We start from the raw sequence: 7,325 nt of genomic DNA on the forward strand, positions 1-7,325 counted from the left end.
CCCTAATGAATATTGATGCTAAAATCTTAAATAAGATATTAGCAAAAAGATTACAGAAAATCACTCCCAGGATAATACATCATGATCAAGTAGGATTTATACCAGGAATGCAGGGCTGGTTCAATATTAGGAAAACTATCAATATAATTGGCCATATTAATAATCAAATTAACAAAAACCATATGATCATCTCAATAGATGCAGAAAAAGCATTTGATGAAATCCAACATCCATTCCTATAAAAAAACTCTTGAGAGTATAAGAATAAATGGACTTTTCCTGAAAATATTCAGTACCATCTATTTAAAACCAGCAGTAAGCATCATATGTAACGGGGACAAACTGCAACCATTCCCAATAAGATCAGGAGTAAAACAAGGTTGCCCACTATCACCATTACTATTTAATATCATATTAGAAATGCTAGCTTTGGCAATAAGAGTTGAGAAAGAGATTAAAGGAATAAGAATAGGCAATGAGGAAATCAAATTATCACTCTTTGCTGATGATATGATGGTATACTTAGAGAACCCCAGAGATTCTACCAAAAAGTTATTAGAAACAATCTACACCTTCAGCAAAGTTGCAGGATATAAAATAAACCCACATACGTCATCAGCATTCTTATATATCACTAACAAAACCCAACAGTTAGAGTTACAAAAAGAAATTCCATTTAAAGTAACTACTGATTGTATAAAATATTTAGGAATCTATCTGCCAAGGGAAAATCAGAAACTTTATGAGCAAAACTACAAAACACTTTCCACACAAATTAAGTCTGATCTAACCAACTGGAAAAATATTAAATGCTCTTGGATTGGGCGAGCAAATATAATAAAGATAACAATACTACCTAAATTAATCTACTTATTTAGCAAATGCATATTTAGATACCATCTCCCCTGTTTCTTTTTTGTGGACACTCCCACTAATATTAACATTGCCCAATCTTGTTTGCTTCTTTTCCTTTCAGACCAATAGGAGAAGGGCTGAGTGGCAGTGAGTAAGAAAGATGAATCAATCAAACCCGTAATATTGTTTTTTGACTTCCTAGGATTTTCAGTGCTCTTTAATTCTATTAATAAACCGTATGGCCTTTAATAATAAAATTTTCAATTCTCTTAATCTGAAGGATTATTTGCTAAAGGAATGAAGTGACTTTGTCAAATCGGGGCTTGAGAAATTGAAGAAAGATTTTATATTTGTGTAATTTGGGGGTATGTTCATGTAATCCTGCTAGACTTAAGTTGAATCTGAAGTGACCTTAATTACTGGGTTCAGAGGAAGTACTTGTGTTGTGAAATGAATGGAGTAGGCTTTTAGTATGTATCTGAACCACCATCTTATACCCAAGTCATATGCTATACCACCTCAGCTGGTTAACTGTTGCTAGAACAATGATGGAGTAATATTTTCCAGATGGAAATAGGGGAATGAGACAGGAATCGCTATGTTTATTATCAGGTGCACCATTTACAACTAGCACTCACCAATAATACCTTCATTACATAAATTAGCATCATAACTCTAGATCAGGAAAGGAGCTGAGAGGCCATTTTGACCCAAGCTTTCACTGCTCCTCCTTCCTTCCTCCTGTTGAATTATTTCTGCTTGAGTATTCATTCTTCTACTCTCTTCTTTTGTTTTTAGTTTCCCCAGATCAAGCTTCATTCCAGGGATGAAGCATTCAGTTTGCTTTTGATGTTTTCTTTTCTTTTTTTCCATTTATATGATTGCTGTCCTTATATGTCAAGCTTTCCTAGTGGTGCTTAGAGAAGTCAGGGGAGAGGCATATGTCAGCAAAGGACAAATGGAAAGACCGAATTTTTAAGAAGGAATAGAATAAAGCACATCATCCAAAATGGAGGTTCACAAATACGGGAGGAGCCAAGAGAATGGGACAACTGTTGGATGATCCATATGCTCCACTGTGTCCTGATGATGTCCAGAAACATGGAGAAGAGCCCATTGGTTTGACTGGAGTCTTCCCAGAGAACTTAGGAATGACAAAAGGGGTCTCATAGCATGAGCATACGTGGCAAAGTTCTCATCTGCAGAGCTGGAAGCCCCAGACGCCAGTGAGTGACTGACAGTCTGTGATGATCTCCTGGTGTTCTGTCTTAATAAAATCGCAGATAACAGAATCCAATAAACTAAATCCACAGAATAGCCGTGCCGGACATGTTTGTCTCTGTCCTCTGTGTCCATCCCTTCTCTGTCAGGAGCTGGGTAATTCCCTCCTAGGTCCCAAGCTGTTCTAGGCTTGCCCTGATTGGAGATCCCTTGGAATCCTGTTTTCCCTCCTGGGGATCCCATGGGAGAATGGCCTGAGACAGGCTGGTGTCCAGGCAGAGGAGGCAGCCAGGATGGGGAAAGGGCCAGAGGCCCAGAGACAGGAAGCTCTGAAGGAGCCAGGGAGGCTGAGCTTGGAGGAGGACCAACATGGGTCATGTTACAAGCAAGCATCCAAATGGATGTACAAGGATGGGGGAGAGACTTGTTCTGTACCAAAGCTCAGAAAGGTAAACAGAGAGTGAAGTGCAGAGAGGCCGAGTTTAGACTGAACCTAAGAATAGACTCCCTGGCACTGAGAACTATGTAGAAAGGTAATTGATGATATGGCACTGGAGGGAGAAATAAATGCATTTGAACTCAGGTCTTCCTGACAACATGACCACTCCCCAGAGCTTTGAACTCCCTCCAGGGGAACAGCCTCTCCCCCTGCACTGGAGTCTCAAATAAGGGCAATAAGAACATTGGGGAGGATTTGGAAAAGGAAATCTCAGGTTTGGGTCAGAGAAACCCACCTTTGGGGCATCATCTAATTATTTGTATTGTGTCACTCCGTGGTTCTTGGCTGGGAAAGAAATCAAGGTCAGACCTTGTCACAGCTTCCTCTGAGACCTAGAAGCCTCTCTCTGAGGCAGCCCAGACAAGCTGCCCCCAAACCAGCTGAGGGGAAGCAGAAGCCCCTGGGACCCTGATGTCTCCCTCAGCATCTGCAGGGCAGGTTTTTGTTTGGGGCTGTATCATTGTGGGAGCATAGCTACCACCCTGCTGACAGTAATAGATTGCAGCGTCCTCAGCCTCCATGGTGCTGATTGTGAGGGAGAAATCTGTCCCAGAGCCACTGCCACTGAACCGGGCAGGGACCCCGGGCATCAGAGTGGAAGCATTTTTGATGATGTATTTTGGAGGCTGGCCTGGTTACTGTTGGTACCAGTGTAGGTTGTTGCCGATGCTCTGACTGGCCCTGCAGGACATGGTGACTCTCTCTCCTGGAGACGCAGCCTGGGAGGCTGGAGACTGGGTCATCACAATGGCCCCTCGGACATCTGGAATCAAACACAAGAGAAACAGTGAGAACAGCTCCAGGCCATAGTCACAAAAAGAGAAATGTCTCTGACAATCAATGAAACCTTGAGGAGCTGGGCCCTGCCACATGATCCCAGCACACAGCCATGTTTTCTCTCTGACCCCCCAAATCCCAATTTTCCCCAGAGCGACAAAAGACAGGCCTGTCTCTGCTCTTCCTCACTCACCTGGGAGCCAGAACAACAGGAGAAAGAGCATCTGAGCCTGGGACCCCATCTCCATGTGCCTGAGTCTGAACTGCCCAGCCCCTGCCTCCCCAGTTACCTTTTTATAGCTGCTCTCAGCAGGAGCTTCTTGGGCTGCGAGTGAGCCATGCAAAACAGCCCAGGGAGGGAGGCTGCTGCTCAGAGGCAGGCCCAGTGATCTCACTGCCTAGGTAGTCCAGAACCCTGAGCTGTATCAGGGGAGCAGTCCCCTTCTGGGACCTTGGGATGGGGATATCCTGGTGGGGGGGGAGGGGCGCCTAGATCTTGTTCTGTCCGCATGGACCTGAAATTATCAAAATTTCCAAGAAAACTCAAGACCAGCATGGTATCCTCCTGGAAGACATTCACATATATGACCACTCACTTCAAAGGGGGTCACCCTGCCTTGTAGCCTGAATTGCTCCCCCCTCCCATCATTCATAATTCTTATGAGATTCCCCACCTGTTCACAGAAATGACTACATGTGAATGTCAGGAAGAAGTTTGTAAGCATTCCAATCAGTATAACAGAAGGGAGTCATTTCCTAGGCCTGATATATATATAATATTGGATTTCCCCCTCACTGCATGACTGGCAGAGCCACTGAAGGAAGTTCCTGCTACCAAAGTCCTTGGAAATGTCAACTGATTCAGCACCTGAAATGGATCTAGTTTGATTAGAAGAAATGGCTTTAATGACGAGAAATTATCATCACTTTTTTCTGTATCTGGAGAACTAAAGGACCTTTCCCTCCAACCTGCATTGAAATCTCCAACATGTGACAACTCCCTTCAGTCCTCTGGGAGCTCCTGGGGAGCAGGGACCAGCTTACTGTTGCCCTTGTGTCTCCTGTTCTTAGCACAAGGCTTGGCCCCTAACAAATGATGAATCTGTATTTTTTCATTGATTAATTTATTCATTGGTTAAATAGAGTGTATAAGAAAATAAGCTTTAGAGGGGCCCCTCTACACCAAGAGAAACTCCTTTTCTTCCTCATTGACCCCACTGTGGAGCCCATCTCTGGGAACTTTGGAATTTGTATGAATTCCCATTCAAATAGAGTAGCCACAGGATCCTTTAAGAAGAATGGAAAGGCAGCTGCTGGGCAGCTCAGTGCATACAGACCAGTCTGAGAGACAGGAAGACCTGAGTTCAAATATCACATCAACCGTTTAGTAGCTGTGGGACACTGGACATGTCACTTAACTCTGATGCCCCCTTTGCCTGAAAAAAGCCCAATGATTCCCAAGCTATAACTTGATACAGCAGTGAAAGGAAATGTCTCTTCCCTGGATCATCATGGTTCCCCACCCTCCCCAGAGATACCTAGAGGTTCCGTCCTTGTCTGGATCCACCAGGGCCAGCCCAGCTTCTCTCCATCCTGGCTCCTTCCCTCAGGGGTCACTGAGGCATGGTCATGGCTGTGCTGGGCAGCTGTCCCCCATTGCTCCTTCCCATCACTGTGTCCTGTCTCTGCCCTCCCCTGCACATGGCCAGTCCCTGCCCTCAGCTCATAGGAAATAAGTCACTGTGCCACAGATGGGCCCTGAGCTCTGGCTGCAGCCCTTCTGCCCTCCACAGCCTGCGGGTGGTGTTTTCTCTTCTCCTCCAGAATCAGACCTATTGCACTGCTGGGTATAGTGAGGCTACATTTACAGGTAAGACATGTGGAGGTAGCTCATAGGAGACCCATTGTTAAAGGATAAATGACTTGGCAACAAGTGGCCTATCTGCTATGAGTGTGAGAGGAAAATCAACGTTCACCATCCAATTGGGATTCTGGGAGATTGTAAGAACAGAAAGTAATAGGAAAGCTTGGAACAGAGAGGGGCAATGGAAGGGGAGAAAACAGATGTTTTCTCATGCAGGAGTGTGCTAGTCCAGTGAAATTACCATCCTATAACTACATGGAAAATACAATCGCAAAATAGGAATTAGCCTCTTTCTCTGAGGCCTGAAAAATCTTCCCTTGAGGCAGCCCAGAAAATCTGCATTCTAACTTAGGAGAAAAGACTCAGTTATATCTTTCATCCACAGTACTTAAAACTTCTCTATTCCATTAAAGGTCAGTTTTGTTCCCTGTGTGATTAAATTTAAGATTGGCAGAATAAAATATTCCTGATTTTAATATTATTGCATTATGGAATATTGTTTTTCCAAGCTCTTCTCTGGAGTTTACTAGATGCTACTAGTCTTTTGTGATATCGAGTCATTCCTTGTGCCTTGAAATGCTTCTTTCTAGGGTTTTACCACATTTTTTCCTGTCCTATATATGACAAGAGTGTTAGGCATGAGGTTCCTGGAACTTTTCTCTTATCCTGCCATCTGATTATAAGTATATAGGGAATAAAATAGCTCTTTAATGAGAGAGAAAACTGTCAGGTATTTCAGATGAATAGTAAAGAAATTAAATGATTAGTACATGAAAAGTGCTTTGCAAACATTAAAATACAATATAATTTCTCATTAATATTATTATTAATATTAAATTTAGATAGTTTAAGAGCTCTAATTATGATCATAGAGGCAACAGAACGAGACTGAACCCATTTTTTAAGCCTCAAGACCAGTGATCTCTCTACCAGGAGATCCAGGCCATTAAGATCTCTTTCTAACTATTAGCCACAGCTGAGATGTGGGGTGGAGGGCAGTGGGTGAGGGGAAGAGTTCAGGATGAATCCTAGGTCAGAGTCTTAAAGATTTTAAAGGCAGTTGTTGCCCTCTACAACACTGACACAAATAGGAGAAGAGGAAGGTTGAGGGGAGGGGGGAGACAAGTTTTGTTTTGGATATGTTGATTTTAAGAGCTACTGGACTTCCAATTGAGCTGTCTGAAGTGCAGTAGGAGATACCAGTATGGAGGGTGGCAGAGAGAGAGGGACAGGAGAAGCAGATTTGTAAATTGTCAGCAAAGCAACATGAATTAAATAAGTGGGAACTGTTGATATCACCTACTAAAGTGATACAGAGGGTGAAGAGAAGAGGGGCCAGGACAGATCCCTGAAGGGCACCAGTAGTCAGGGGACAGGATCTGGGCAAGGATCAAGAAAAGATGATGGAGAAACTCTGACCAATATAATGACCCAGACAATCATGTCTCCAGAGGAACAATGATGAAGTGTCCCACGCACCTTCTGACAGAGAAGTCATAGACACAAGGGACAAAGACAGGGCACATCAATTCTGTGGATTCATTTTGTTGGATTCTGTTTATTTCTTACAAGGTTTTGGTTTTTTCTCTTTCATTCTCTCAGTTTTAAGTGATGGAGAACAGCGAGACAGGTCAGAAGCAAGTAGATTTAGCAATAGTGATGAAACATTGGGGAAACAACATTTTAAAAAATGTCCTGAAAAGAAAGGAAGCACTTTGCCATAGAGTAAAGAAACACAGAAGATTTAGACAATGAAATATACAATTTATCATATACTCAAAGTGTATATATACTTTGACATATAGTCAAAGTGTATGAAATGGAGAATCAGATTTTCATGCAGAATACTTTTTGTATGTTCTATTTGGGTAAATGGAAATGTTCTTTAAAGATTTTTTTAAAAATTTAAATTTAAATTAAAAAAAATTAATTCCTTTTTTGTAAGCATGGCCCTTTGTATATAGTTGGAGAGCTTGCATTGATTTGAATTTTTCCTTTGTCGACCATGTCTCACATTCAAAGAGGGTCCCTCAGGTACTGGTGGAGTCAAGAACATTTTCATGTTTAAATCACACTTCTCTTCCCAATTCCATGTGGACTTACCTAGGC

The 7,325-nt window shown here is 42.6% G+C and overlaps 1 pseudogene; it reads right to left on the reverse strand.

Moving 5' to 3' along the window:
• Positions 1-2,907: 2,907 nt before the first annotated feature.
• LOC127546375 (immunoglobulin kappa variable 3-15-like) lies at positions 2,908-3,608 on the reverse strand (annotated as a pseudogene).
• Between the last annotated feature and the right edge of the window lie 3,717 nt (positions 3,609-7,325).

This window comes from Antechinus flavipes, chromosome 2, assembly GCF_016432865.1.
Source record: "Antechinus flavipes isolate AdamAnt ecotype Samford, QLD, Australia chromosome 2, AdamAnt_v2, whole genome shotgun sequence".
Taxonomy (NCBI): Eukaryota; Metazoa; Chordata; class Mammalia; order Dasyuromorphia; family Dasyuridae; genus Antechinus; species Antechinus flavipes.